Source organism: Taudactylus pleione, unplaced genomic scaffold (assembly GCF_031769625.1).
Source record: "Taudactylus pleione unplaced genomic scaffold, aTauple2 ptg000241l, whole genome shotgun sequence".
Lineage (NCBI taxonomy): Eukaryota > Metazoa > Chordata > Amphibia > Anura > Myobatrachidae > Taudactylus > Taudactylus pleione.
The window spans coordinates 2,052,827-2,066,747 of NW_028284643.1; the positions used below are offsets into that span (position 1 = coordinate 2,052,827).

The window sequence follows — 13,921 nt, forward strand, 5'->3', positions numbered from 1 at the left end:
GGGTTACTGTGGTCGCTGGTTGTGTATATGTTGGGATTATGACACACAATACACTATGTATGACGCATATAATGGGTAATTGTGATCGCTGGTTCTGTGTATGCTGGGATTATGACACACAGTACACTATGTATGACACATATAATGGGTTACTGTGATCGTTGGTCCTGTATAAACTGGAATTATGATACACAATACACTATGTTTGAGGCATTTAATGGGTTATTGTGATCGCTGGTTCAGTGTATGCTGGAGTTATGACATACAATACACTATATATGACACATTTAATGGGTTACTGTGATCACTGGTTCTGTGTATGCTGGAATTATGACACAATACACTATGTATGACGCATATAATGGGTTACTTTGATCGCTTATCCTGTATATGCTGGAAGTATGATACACAATACACTATGTATGAAGCATATAATGGGTTAATGTGATCGCTCGTCCTGAATATGCTGGATTATGACACACAATACACTATGTATGACGCATATAATGGGTTACTGTGATCTCTGGTCCTGTATATGATGGTATTATGACACACAATACACTATGTATGACGTACTGTATATATTGGGTTACTGTGATCGCTGCTTCAGTGTATGCTGGAATTATGACACACAATACACTATGTATGACACATATAATGGGTCACTGTGATCGCTGGTCCTGTATATGATGGAGTTATGACACACAGTACACTATGTATGACACATATAATGGGGTACTGTGATCGTTGGTTCAGTGTATGCTGGAATTATAAGACCCAATACACTACATATGAATCATATGATGCATGTAATGGGTTACTGTGATCGCTGGTTCTGTATATGCTGGAACTCTGACACAAAATACACTATGTATGACGCATAGAATGGTTTACTATGATCGCTGGTTCAGTGTATGCTGGAATTATGACATACAATACACCATACTTGCCTACTCTCCCGGGACTGTCGGGAGCCTCCCGAAAATCGGGTGCCGCTCCCGACTCCCCTCCAGACTAGGCAAGTCCCCCGGAAAGCCCCGCTAACCCACGCACCAGCTGCAAAATTGGGCGGTGCGGGGGTGTGATGACGCGATTTGCGCTGAATTGCATCATCATAGCCCCGCCCCCTGCCTTATAATGCCAGTAACATTGGCATTATAACGCGGGGGGCGGGGCCAATATGATGTGATCGCGTCGGCACGCCCCCCCTCCGCCTATTTGACCCGCCCCCATCCTCCCTGCTGGACGGACCTGCCAGCCCCCTCCCGGATTCCCCTGCCGAAATGTCGGCAAGTATGCAATAAACTATATATGACGCATAGAATGGGTTACTGTGATCGCTGGTTCTGTGTATGCTGGAATTATGACACACAATACACTATGTATGCGGCATATAGTGAGTTACTGTGATCGCTGGGTCTGTGTATGCTGGAATTATGACACAATACACTATGTATGATGCATATAAAGGGTTACTGTCATCGCTGGTCCTGTATATGATGGGATTATGACACACAATACACTATGTATGACGCAAATTATGGGTTACTATGATCGCTGGTCCTGTATATGATGGAAGTATGATACACAATACACTATGTATGACGCATATAATGGGTTACTGTGATCGCTGGTTCTGTATATGCTGGGATTATGACACACAATACACTATGTATGATGGATATAATGGGTTACTGTGATCGCTGGTTCAGTGTATGCTGGAATTATGACACACAATACACTATGTATAACACATATAATGGGTTACTGTGATCGCTGGTCCTGTGTATGCTGGAATTATGACACACAATACACTATGTATAACACATATAATGGGTTACTGTGATCGCTGGTCCTGTATATGATGGAATTATGACACACAATACACTATGTATGAGGCATATAACGGGTTACTGTGATCTCTGGTCCTGTATATGCTGGAATTATGATACACAATTCACTATGTATGAGGCATATAATGGGTTACTGTGATCGCTGGTTCTGTATATGATGGAATTATGACACACAATACACTATGTATGACACATATAATGGGTTACTGTGATCGCTGGTCCTGTATATGATGGAATTATGACACACAATACACTATGTATGAGGCATATAATGGGTTACTGTGATCACTGGTCCTGTGTATGCTGGAATTATGACACACAATACACTATGTATAACACATATAATGGGTTACTGTGATCGCTGGTTCTGTATATGCTGGAATTATGACACACAATACACTATGTATAACATATATAATAGGTTACTGTGATCGCTGGTTCTGTATATGCTGGAATTATGACACACAATACACTATGTATGAGGCATATAATGTGTTACTGTGATCTCTGGTCCTCTATATGATGGAATTATGACACACAGTACACTATGTATGAGGCATATAATGGGTTACTGTGATCTCTGGTCCTGTATATGATGGAATTATGACACACAATACACTATGTATGACACATATAATGGGTTACTGTGATCGCTGGTCCTGTATATGCTGGAATTATGATACACAATACACTATGTATGAGGCATATAATGGGTTACTATGATCGCTGGTCCTGTATAAACTGGAATTATGACACACAATACACTATGTATGACGCATATAATGGGTTAATGTGATTGCTGATCCTGTATATGCTGGAATTATGACACACAATATGTATGAGGCATATCATGGGTAACTGTGATCGCTGGTTCTGTGTATGCTGAAATTATTACACACAATACACTATATATGACGCATATAAAGGGTTACTGTGATCGCTGGTCCTGTACATGATGGGATTATGACACACAATACACTATATATGAGGCATATAATGGGTTACTGTTTTCGCTGGTCCTGTATATGCTGGAATTATGACACACAGTACACTATGTATGACGCATATAATGGGTTTCTGTGATCATTGGTCCTGTATATGCTGGAATTATGACACACAATACACTATGTATGATGCATATAATGGGTTACTGTGATCGCTGGTCCTGTATATGCTGGAATTATGACACACAATACACTATGTATGATGCATATAATGGGTTACTGTGATCATTGGTCCTGTATATGCTGGAATTATGACACACAATACACTATGTATGATGCATATAATGGGTTACTGTGGTCGCTGGTTGTGTATATGTTGGGATTATGACACACAATACACTATGTATGACGCATATAATGGGTCACTGTGATCGCTGGTCCTGTATATGCTGGAATTACGACACATAATACACTATATATGACGCATTTAATGGGTTACTGTGATCGCTGGTTCTGTGTATGCTGGGATTATGACACACAATACACTATGTATGAGGCATATAATGGGTTAATGTGGTTGCTGGTCCTGTATATGCTGGAATTATGACACACAGTACACTATGTATGACGCATATAATGGGTTACTGTGATCATTGGTCCTGTATATGCTGGAATTATGACACAATACACTATGTATGATGCATATAATGGGTTACTGTGATCGCTGGTCCTGTATATGCTGGAATTATGACACACAATACACTATGTATGATGCATATAATGGGTTACTGTGATCATTGGTCCTGTATATGCTGGAATTATGACACACAATACACTATGTATGATGCATATAATGGGTTACTGTGATCGCTGGTCCTGTATATGCTGGAATTATGACACACAATACACTATGTATGATGCATATAATGGGTTACTGTGATCATTGGTCCTGTATATGCTGGAATTATGACACACAATACACTATGTATGATGCATATAATGGGTTACTGTGGTCGCTGGTTGTGTATATGTTGGGATTATGACACACAATACACTATGTATGATGCATATAATGGGTTACTGTGATCATTGGTCCTGTATATGCTGGAATTATGACACACAATACACTATGTATGATGCATATAATGGGTTACTGTGGTCGCTGGTTGTGTATATGTTGGGATTATGACACACAATACACTATGTATGAGGCATATAATGGGTTAATGTGGTTGCTGGTCCTGTATATGCTGGAATTATGACACACAATACACTATGTATGACACATATAATGGGTTACTGTTTTCGCTGGTCCTGTATATGCTGGAATTATCACACACAATACACTATGTATGATGCATATAATGGGTTACTGTGGTCGCTGGTTGTGTATATGTTGGGATTATGACACACAATACACTATGTATGAGGCATATAATGGGTTAATGTGGTTGCTGGTCCTGTATATGCTGGAATTATGACACACAATACACTATGTATGACACATATAATGGGTTACTGTTTTCGCTGGTCCTGTATATGCTGGAATTATGACACACAATACACTATGTATGACACATATAATGGGTTACTGTGATCGCTGGTCCTGTATATGCTGGAATTATGACACACAATACACTATGTATGAGGCATATAATGGGTTACTGTGATCACTGGTTCTGTGTATGCTGGAATTATGACACAATACACTATGTATGACGCATATAATGGGTTACTTTGATCGCTTATCCTGTATATGCTGGAAGTATGATACACAATACACTATGTATGAAGCATATAATGGGTTAATGTGATCGCTCGTCCTGTATATGCTGGATTATGACACACAATACACTATGTATGACGTATATAATGGGTTACTGTGATCGCTGGTCCTGTATATGATGGTATTATGACACACAATACACTATGTATGAAGTACTGTATATATTGGGTTACTGTGATCGCTGCTTCAGTGTATGCTGGAATTATGACACACAATACACTATGTATGACACATATAATGGGTCACTGTGATCGCTGGTCCTGTATATGATGGAGTTATGACACACAGTACACTATGTATAAGGCATATAATGAGTTACTGTGATCGCTGGTTCAGTGTATGCTGGAATTATAAGACACAATACACTACATATGAATCATATGATGCATGTAATGGGTTACTGTGATCGCTGGTTCTGTATATGCTGGAACTCTGACACAAAATACACTATGTATGACGCATAGAATGGTTTACTATGATCGCTGGTTCAGTGTATGCTGGAATGATGACATACAATACACCATACTTGCCTACTCTCCCGGGACTGTCGGGAGCCTCCCGAAAATCGGGTGCCGCTCCCTACTCCCCTCCAGACTAGGCAAGTCCCCCGGAAAGCCCCGCTAACCCACGCACCAGCTGCAAAATTGGGCGGTGCGGGGGTGTGATGACGCGATTCGCGCTGAATCGCATCATCATAGCCCCGCCCCCTGCCTTATAATGCCAGTAACATAGGCATTATAACGCGGGGGGCGGGGCCACTATGACGTGATCGCGTCGGCGCGCCCCCCCTCCGCCTATTTGACCAGCCCCCGTCCTCCCTGCTGGACGTACCTGCCAGCCCCCTCCCGGATTCCCCTGCCGAAATGTCGGCAAGTATGCAATAAACTATATATGATGCATAGAATGGGTTACTGTGATCGCTGGTTCTGTGTATGCTGGAATTATGACAAAATACACTATGTATGACACATATAATGGTTTACTCTAATCGCTGGTCCTGTATATGCTGGAATTATGACACACAATACACTATGTATGACACATATAATGGGTTACTGTGATCGCTGGTCCTGTGTATGCTGGGATTATGACACACAATACATTATGTATGATACATATAATGGGTTACTGTGATCGCTGGTCCTGTATATGCTGGAAATATGACACACAATACACTATGTTTGAGGAATATAATGGGTTACTGGCTGTGAACGCTGGTTCAGTGTATGCTGGAATTATGACAGACAATGCACCTTATATGATGCATATAATGGGTTACTGTGATCGCTGGTTCTGTGCATGCTGGAATTATGACACACAATACACTATGTATGGCTTATATAATGGGTTACTGTGATCGCTGGTCCTGTATATGCTGGAAATATGACACACAATACACTATGTTTGAGGAATATAATGGGTAACTGTGAACACTGGTCCTGTATAAACTGGACTTATGACACACAATACAACTATGTATGACGCATATAATGGGTTACTGTGATCGCTGGTTCTGTGTATGCTGGAATTATGACACACAATACACTATGTATGCGGCATATAGTGAGTTACTGTGATCGCTGGGTCTGTGTATGCTGGAATTATGACACAATACACTATGTATGATGCATATAATGGGTTACTGTGATCGCTGGTTCTGTATATGCTGGAATTATGACACACAATACACTATGTATGACGCACAGAATGGGTTACTGTGATCGCTGGTTCTGTATAAGCTGGAATTATGACACACAATACACTATGTATGACACATATAATGGGTTACTGTGATCACTGGTCCTGTATATGCTGGAATTATGACACACAATACACTATGTATGACACATATAATGGGTTGCTGTGATCGCTTGTCCTGTATAAACTGGGATTATGACACACAATACACTATGTATGAGGCATATAATGGGTTACTGTGATCGCTGGTCCTGTATATGCTGGAATTATGACACACAATACACTATGTATGATGCATATAATGGGTTACTGCGATCGCTGGTTCTGTATATGCTGGAATTATGACACACAATACACTATGTATGACGCATATAATGGGTTACTGCGATCGCTGGTCCTGTATAAACTGTTATTATGACACACAATACACTATGTATGAGGCATATAATGGGTTACTGTGATTGCTGGTCCTGTATATGCTGGAATTATGACACACAATAGACTATGTATGATGCATATAATGGGTTACTGTGATCGCTGGTCCTGTATATGCTGGAATTATGACACACAATACACTATGTATGATGCATATAATGGGTTACTGTGATCGCTGATGTTATTGTGAATATATGCCTATTATATTTTGCTGCAATCTGTTTTCCACGATAGGAAGTTTCACTACTAAATCCCTTGCTAAGAAAAATGCATATAATGATGATGGTATTTCCATGTAGCTTTGAAAATATGTGACTAAGAAAAAGCATTGTATACATGGGTATAATACGATCTATTATCATTTCACTTAATTGTTTGTTCTTCTCCTTTGGGATTAGATTGAATATTGCAGATATAAGTAGAAACTACAGCAATTTCCCAAGGACAATTATGAACATCCACATTTTGAGGAATGTTTCAGTGGATCTCCTGTAAGTGGAGAAATTTGTGTGTTTAAATAAATTACAGACACTGATAGGTGTTATTTAAGCCATTTTTATTTTCTTTTTAATAGACAATAATAAAAGCTAGTTTTAAACAGTTATATTATATAACAATAGTGATAAGAGTGTGCCCTATACATGGAGTCATCTTCTGTTCTCTTCTCTTTTTGATAGTTATATAGGACTTCTATCACTTGGCGGTATATAAGGGACCTTACATACAGTTTCTATAGGACCCACAAATATCTAGCTACACCCCTGACCAGGGCCGTATTAACCCATGGCCGACTCCTAGGCTTTCAGGTGTTTTGGGCCCCCCCTCCCGGCACTTCTGTCTGTCACCCCACTACAGGCTCTGTATGGTGAGTGGGGCTGGTGAGAGGAAAATGAGCACAGTACATGGTGTAATACAGCGTGGCCAAAAGATGACATAGAGCAGAGTGTATGGGATATAAGCAATAATGGGGGGACTTGGTTTAGTATAGAGAGTGTTTCTGTTTATTAGATTGCTAACAATGGAGACACAGAGCTCCAGACAATCCCAATAACATGTAGATTACATTATCATTATTGTCTAGTGCGGGAAGCCTGTTGTCAGAGAGGGTGTTGGGGAGACAAGATGGCCGCTTTAGGGTGTTCCCCTGTCTGTATTCCAAATAGAGGTGATATCTCCCTGTGCTGTGTCTGCAGTGTAGTGTCACTGGGATTAGGGAATCTGCACTCAACATTGTACATATGTGCGATGCTGAATTAGCCCCAAGTCCTCACAGCTGTAGCTTAAAAAATGGGATTTTACCTGCTATGGGGATGTGAGGTAAAAGGCACGTTATATCCTATGGAGCGTTAATGCGGATTCATTTGTGCGGCAAAAATAAATTGCACATAATTTGTACCCGGCCACGTTAAGTTGAATCTAGCCGCATTAACCCATGTAAAGGGGTCATTTCGGTTAATTGAGTCCCCCCATAGTGTGTAATATACAGCATAGTGCAGCGTTTTTTAACCACAGTGCTGCGGCACACTAGTGTGGAGGCCAATGTAGTGTGTTTTACTGTATTCCTGTAGAGGCCAATGTAGTGTGTTTTATACCTGTGGAGGCCAATGTAGTGTGTTTTACTGTATTCCTGTAGAGGCCAATGTAATGTGTTTTATACCTGTGGAGGCCAATGTAGTGTGTTTTATACCTGTGGAGGCCAATGTAGTGTGTTTTACTGTATTCCTGTGGAGGCCAATGTAGTGTGTTTTATTCCTGTGGAGGCCAATGTAGTGTGTTTTATTCCTCTGGAGGCCAATGTAGTGTGTTTTATTCCAGTAGAGGCCAATGTAGTGTGTTTTATACCTGTGGAGGCCAATGTAGTGTGTTTTATTCCTGTGGAGGCCAATGTAGTGTGTTTTATTTTTATACCTGTGGAGGCCAATGTAGTGTGTTTTATTCCTGTGGAGGCCAATGTAGTGTGTTTTATTCCTGTGGAGGCCAATGTAGTGTGTTTTATACCTGTGGAGGCCAATGTAGTGTGTTTTATTCCTGTGGAGGCCAATGTAGTGTGTTTTATACCTGTGGAGGCCAATGTAGTGTGTTTTATTCCTGTGGAGGCCAATGTAGTATATTTTATACCTGTGGAGGCCAATGTAGTGTGTTTTATACCTGTGGAGGCCAATGTAGTGTGTTTTATTCCTGTGGAGGCCAATGTAGTGTGTTTTATTCCTGTGGAGGCCAATGTAGTGTGTTTTATTCCTGTGGAGGCCAATGTAGTGTGTTTTATTTTTATACCTGTGGAGGCCAATGTAGTGTGTTTTATTCCTATGGAGGCCAATGTAGTGTGTTTTATACCTGTGGAGGCCAATGTAGTATATTTTATACCTGTGGAGGCCAATGTAGTGTGTTTTATACCTGTGGAGGCCAATGTAGTGTGTTTTATTCCTGTGGAGGCCAATGTAGTGTGTTTTATTCCTGTGGAGGCCAATGTAGTGTGTTTTATTCCTCTGGAGGCCAATGTAGTGTGTTTTATTCCTCTGGAGGCCAATGTAGTGTGTTTTATTTTTATACCTGTGGAGGCCAATGTAGTGTGTTTTATTCCTGTGGAGGCCAATGTAGTGTGTTTTATTCCTCTGGAGGCCAATGTAGTGTGTTTTATTCCAGTAGAGGCCAATGTAGTGTGTTTTATACCTGTGGAGGCCAATGTAGTGTGTTTTATTCCTGTGGAGGCCAATGTAGTGTGTTTTATTTTTATACCTGTGGAGGCCAATGTAGTGTGTTTTATTCCTGTGGAGGCCAATGTAGTGTGTTTTATTCCTGTGGAGGCCAATGTAGTGTGTTTATTCCTGTGAAGGCCAATGTGTGTATTTTGTATGTGGGAGCCAATGTGTATGATTTTTCATTTGCACGCACGCCGCGTCGCAGGACAGTGTGCCTCAGCAATTTTAAAATGTTGTGGTGTGCCTCCAGTTGAAAAAGGTTGAAATCACTGGTAAAGTACATAGAGACATACTACAAGCCACTATCCCCATGACTGAAGGCACCAGTGTGACTGACATTTTGCTTTTTATTTACAGAGACAGAGAGAAACATCGGGCAATTCCCGTCTATGACCGGGATTTACCAGGTACAGTACATGAATAAAACACCTGTACACCAGGCCAGAGAATGTGAGGGAGTCTGTGCCGTCTGGCTCTGCCATACAATACATAATAATGTTTGGTGCTGGGATCTGTGTTATATAATTGTTCCCCTCTTAAGACAAATCATTATTATTATATCACCAGAGTTACCTCACAGTAATGGCTGCCATGTACGTACAGCATAGAGGTCCTGATTCTGGTGTGGAGGCAAACGCCATCGCAGCTGTGATCTCTCATGGATCGCAATTGCGCTAATATGCTAATGACTCACTCGCCGCCCAGTGCTTAGAGCCGCCCACTGACAGCATCTCACATCCGCCGCTCTCACACACATACCCTTCTAACGAAGATCCGGCGGCCATCAGTCCTCTGAGTAAGGCTAAGCTGTCGCAGATACGCAGATACCACGCCTCTTGGACTTGGACACACCCCCATTAATACCCAGGCCCTGTGACTGTCTCACTGGCCCTGAATGTGGTCACATGGCCTCTTGCACCCCAGATAGTGCAGCAATTGTCTTGTTACATGTCTGAGCTAGTCAGTGGCGTATCTATAATAGGTGCAGTGTGTGCGGGGCACACGGGCCCCTGGGTCCAGGGGGGCCCTGCATTGCCCACACTGCACCCATATTAATTTAAACTTACCTGTCCGTGGTCCTGCGGTGGGTGTCAGCGCTGCTCAGAAGACCAGAAAATGCCCGCTGCGGACATTTTTCCGGTGTTCTGCACATGCGCAGTAGACTCTGGACACACTAGTGCCCGGAGTTTACTAATGCTCCGGTGGCTGGCCAGCCGCGTCAGTCGGCTGCCGGCCACCGGGAAGGGAGGAGGGGGCCCCGCACGGGGAGTGCACACGGGCCCCGTCCTCTTTTAAGACACCCCTGGCTATAGTGTATTAGACATACGTACAGTAATCACATCCAGGTGTTTTCCCATTGTCTTTCCCTCATAATGTATATATTAATGTCCTTCTATATGTGTACATGACTCCCTTTACCTCTGTCTCTTACACGGCTTCTCTTCTCTTTTTAGGATCAAGAATAGGCATAGTGACTTGCCATATCAACATCTATATGGCTAAAATGGGTGTGACCCTTAGCGCTGTTGTGGGCATTAATATCTGTATGAGATAACTGCTGCCCGGTGTCTATATGTAGTCAATGGGGGGTATTGTAGTACTGAGGTGCCTGAGGGGTCAGCTGTGACCACGCAGTAATCCTATTGGCTGTACGAGAGGCTAGACAGACTGGAGAAGACTTAGTATGTATTTACCTTAGGTGTAACTGTGGGGGATAACCCGTTCCCCTGGCGTGGGTATTAGGCGGCTCCTTTAGGAACCGTCTAAATCCCACACTAAGAGATCAGGTAATTCCCCATAGTTACACCTAAGTACACACGTCAGTATGATATGCTGGTGAGGTTATTACACGTTATTGTGGCTGATTTAGATGTGCACGCTAACTGCACGCAATACCGATATGCACGCAGTTGGCTGATGTTAGAAGTACTGCGCATGCGTCTTGAGTCACAGTGCGCATTTGCCCCAATGGTTACCGCACGGGGACACCGAACAAATTTTGATGTAAGAGCCGTGGATGTCAGTGGGTGTTCCTGGGAGGTGACTATAGGGAGGCGGCTAGGCAGACGCGGAGCGCGTCGTGGGCTCTTTGCTTAATCAGCAGCATCTAAAGACGCAGTAGCGCTAACACAGGACGCCATGTTCAGACGGAGATATTGTACATTTCATAGGTCTGGTGTGAGCTTCGATGGTGCAACCGATGGCGCGTCTCTAACTACGCAGCGAGACGGAATAGCAACGCTGCAAGTGGGCGTCTCAATAGGCTCAGGATCAGGGGCGGCATTAGCATGAAGACGCAGAAGATGTAAAAGAAGCCGCTGCGTCTGCGCCCACCTCAGAATCAGCCCCATAGTTACATGAGCTATAACTGGGGTAAAGGGAAACGTGGCCACACAATAACCTCACTACATAAAGGCTTTATCCCACTGTACTTATCGCTGCCACGCCTTGTCATTGGTGGCACGAGAGGGGGGTATGGTGCTAATTACCCAGGTCTGGGCCTGTTGTAGGATCCTGGTGGGACCCCTGGGCAGCTACTGATAGGAACCAATCTCCCCCTTTGCAGCGCACAGTGCCACTTCCCGGTGCTGAGCACAGTATATATTATTCTGGAAGGGCCTTGGCCACGCCTCTTGGAGTTGGACACACCCCCTATTAATACCCAGGCCCTGTGGCTGTCTCACTGGCCCTGAATGTGGTCACATGGGGGGTCATTCAGACCCACTCGCAAGCGGCAGGACGCTCGCAAGTGGGTCGATGTTCCCCACTGCGCATGCGCACGATGGAGGGAGCTCCGTCGTGCGCATGCGCGAAACACGGGCAGCGACGGGCTTCCCATCGCTCCGGGTCTCGCACCAAAGGGGGCGTGCTGTCGATGTTGATTGACAGCACGCCCCCTTTGGTGGGCATGCCAGCCAGACTAAGGCGTTCCCATGGCAACGTCTACCGTCTGAAGCCAGCCCCACTGACATCACTAGTGAAGTCAGTGGGAGTGATTTTGGCTCTGATAGAGCCAAAATCACTCCAGGGCTTGAGGCAAAGGAGACCCTACCGCAGGGTCTCCGTCGCAAGTCCGATGGTCGCGATGGTCAAGACCATCGCGACCATCATCATGGCCGCTCGCATATGCTGTGGGTGGTCACCCACAGCTATGCGAGTGGCCAGGAGGCCGCTCCATTTTCATGGAGGAGGGCCCTGATTCAGAGCGAGCTGAATCAGGCCCATGGTCTCTTGCACCCCAGATAGTGCAGCAATTGTCTTGTTACATGTCTGAGCTATAGTGTATGAGACACACGTACAGTAATCACATCCAGGCGTTTTCCCATTGTCTTTCCCTCATAATGTATATATTAATATCCTTCTATATGTGTACATGACTCCCTTTACCTCTGTCTCTTACATGGCTTCTCTTCTCTTTTTAGGAACAAGAATAGGCACAGTCACCTGCCCTATCAGCGAATATACGAATAACATGGGTGTGACCCTTTGCGCTGTTGTGGGTCAGTAACATCTGTATGAGATAACTGCTGCCCGGTGTCTATGTGTAATCAATGGGGGGTATTGTAGTACTGAGGTGCCTCTAGGGGTCAGCCGTGACCACGCGGTAATCCTATTGGTTGTTCTCAACAATTGATGATACTTGTTCTGAATGTGATTGGTGCTCCAGTTAATTAGTGAATAACTTATTTAAACTCATGCAACATTTCTAAAAATCACAAAGTTTCATGTATGCAGGTTCAAGGGCCAATATCACTGACAGTGTGTGGGAGAGCCAATCACACTGGCTGATGCAGATGACAGTATGTGGGAGAGCCAATCACACTGGCTGATGCAGGTGACAGTATGTGGGAGAGCCAATCACACTGGCTGATGCAGGTGACAGTATGTGGGAGAGCCAATCACACTGGCTGATGCAGATGACAGTATGTGGGGGAGCCAATCACACTGGCTGATGCAGATGACAGTATGTGGGAGAGCCAATCACACTGGCTGATGCAGATGAATGTGTAATTGATGTGAGTGTGTGCAATGGTATAAGAGTGCGCAAATATGCTGATGTACTTTTTATAATTTAAGTTTCAGATGCAGAACGTCAGAGGCGCGAGAGGGATGAGGCCATTCGGGAGGAAGCTGAACATATTAAAAATTACCTCCACAAAATTATAGGGTCTCTGGATCATATTTTAAAAGTCTTATAGTTTATTTTAGTTATTTTTTCTCGTTAATTTAGAAACAAGTTTTTTTTGTTAAAAATAAAAGTTAATTTTGGTTTGGATATACAATGTGTTGTGTAATTATTATTATTATTATACATTAGTTTATTATAGTTTACAAATTATATATCTATATATTCCTTTTGTTTGTTGATTATTGTGTGAAAAAAACTTTCGTTTTAGAGCAACAGCGCAATATACTATAGATTAGTAAATTAGCCAGAACAAAAGTACAATTAGCATTCATTGCGTGTGCACAACAGGCAATCATTACTATCAGAACATCAATTGG

General features: G+C 43.1%; 1 long non-coding RNA gene across 2 annotated transcripts; it reads left to right on the forward strand.

Moving 5' to 3' along the window:
• The first annotated feature begins 7,006 nt into the window (after positions 1–7,006).
• On the forward strand, positions 7,007–13,576 carry LOC148516788 (uncharacterized). 2 transcript variants are annotated; one of them, XR_015879371.1, is made up of 4 exons: positions 7,007–7,207; positions 9,773–9,822; positions 12,838–12,915; positions 13,493–13,542. It is a non-coding gene; the product is annotated as an uncharacterized LOC148516788 (long non-coding RNA). The 2 variants fall into 2 exon arrangements; XR_015879370.1 differs by having other exon boundaries at positions 12,838–13,576.
• The last annotated feature ends 345 nt before the right edge of the window (positions 13,577–13,921 follow it).